The sequence below is a fragment of the Limulus polyphemus genome, unplaced genomic scaffold, assembly GCF_000517525.1.
Source record: "Limulus polyphemus unplaced genomic scaffold, Limulus_polyphemus-2.1.2 Scaffold11514, whole genome shotgun sequence".
NCBI lineage: Eukaryota > Metazoa > Arthropoda > Merostomata > Xiphosura > Limulidae > Limulus > Limulus polyphemus.
The window spans coordinates 1-2,232 of NW_013677124.1; positions in this window are offsets into that span (position 1 = coordinate 1).

Here is a 2,232-nt window from a genome sequence, read left to right on the forward strand (position 1 = left end):
AAAAGGTGTTCTTCACGTGTCTCGCTACATTTGAATAATCAACTGGAAAACTTGCCAAAGTGTATAGCCTAAATTTGTTGTTTTTTTTCTAAAGGGGTAGAGCTTTGGATGTTGGAACTGGTCATCCTGGTTCAAACCCGTGCGAGACCATAAATATTCCCCACATTTTAATCTGTAAGTGCATTATAGAAGCGATAGTCAACAGTGGTGTATGGTTGGTAGTACGGTGTTATTGACTTCCTTCTGGTCAGTAGTTTGAAAGTATGGACGGCGGAAGATATCCTTAATAAATATAATATATACAAATGCTGTTATTACAGTGGTACTAAGAATTGACGTATTTATTGATCAATTATTATCATTTGATAGTTATCGTAAAGAACTGTGGATCCACGGGCTCAAGTTTTTATTGATCAATTATTATCATTTGATAGTTATCGTAAAGAACTGTGGATCCACGGGCTCAAGTTTTTATTGATCAATTATTATCATTTGATAGTTATCGTAAAGAACTGTGGATCCACTGACTCAAGTTCACGTCCATTTTGGCAAAAAAATATATAAATAAATTGCTCTCCACAATATTGGGCTGTGGAATGTTATGAGAGTGACAGTCAAATTCCAGTATTCGATTAGTGTAGCCCAAGAATTGTCGTTTGCTACTGTTAACTAACTGCCTTCCCTCTAGTCTACTACTTGCCAATTAAGGGCAGACTTAGGCGAATATCCGTAACAAATATTGTTTCTGTAAGTAATTATTTATACTTTCCATTTTGGTTGTGTAACAGTCTTTTCTGCCGGGAGAATAGAGAGCGAGAAAAATACGTAGAGAATACAGACAGACAGACATGGAACACTAACTCTTGACAAATATCCGCGAGTGGTCATCAAAAATCAATACCAAACAACCCAGTCTGCGTAGGAAGAACGCTATTTGTAAAACATCCTATTTCCATTATAGGAGCTGACCCTCCCACCCTCCTCACATCTCGTATTCATTAGAGAACTGGGGAGTTGTTCCACCCATAATTCGTTTCTTACGCTCCCTCATAGTTTAGTTTTTGGTTTATTTATCAAAAAGTTAGGCCCCTCTTTCTTCTAACTTATTTTCATCTTAGATTTTCTCCTTCATTTTTTTTCTCATGATTCACAATAACTTCAACTTCTGTCCAACATTGTTTCTTCAAGTCTTTCTGTTTTTTCTAATTAGACTATCTTTTTGTTTTATTTCTCTTTTTCTAAACTCTTTGTTTTCTTTTCCATCGTCTCTCACATCTATAATTTGTATCTAACAATCTTTTATCCTCCTTGTTATCTATTGGTTTCGGTATTCATTCCATTATCCCTCTTTTTTTCTTCTTCCTTGATGCATTTTTTCTTCCATTTTGTGTTCCGTCTGGCCGTTTTATGTTTCTACTATTTTTCCCCCTTTTCTGTTTTTTGTTCTTAATTTTTCGTTACTCTTTTTGTACATGTTTCAAACAACTTACTCTAATTATTTTCCTGTTAGGTCTTTTTTTATGTTATTTTCAATTTATTTTCTCAAATTCTCCCTTTTCCTCTTCACGTTGGGTGTACATTAATCTTTTCTTAACTAACACCACATCTCCTCCCATCTTAACTAACACACAACATCCCCTCTCCATCTTAACTAACACACAACATCCCCTCTCCATCTTAAGTAACACACCACATCCCCTCCCCATCTTAAGTAACACACCACATCCCCTCCCCATCTTAAGTAACACACCACATCCCCTCCCCATCTTAAGTAACACACCACATCCCCTCTCCATCTTAAGTAACACACCACATCCCCTCACCATCTTAAGTAACACACCACATCCCCTCACCATCTTAACTAACAACCCATCTCCTCCCCATCTTAACTAACAACACAACATCTACTCCCCATCTTAACTAACAGACCACATCCCCTCCCCATCTTAACTAACACACAACATCTTACTCCCCATCTTAACTAACACATCACATCCCCTCCCATCTTAAGTAACACACCACATCCCCTCCCATCTTAAGTAACACACCACATCCCCTCCCCATCTTAAGTAACACACCACATCCCCTCCCCATCTTAAGTAACAACCCATCTCCTCCCCATCTTAACTAACAACACATCTCCTCCCCATCTTAACTAACAACACATCTCCTCCCATCTTAACTAACAACACATCTCCCCCCCCCCTTAACTAACAACACAACATCTACCCC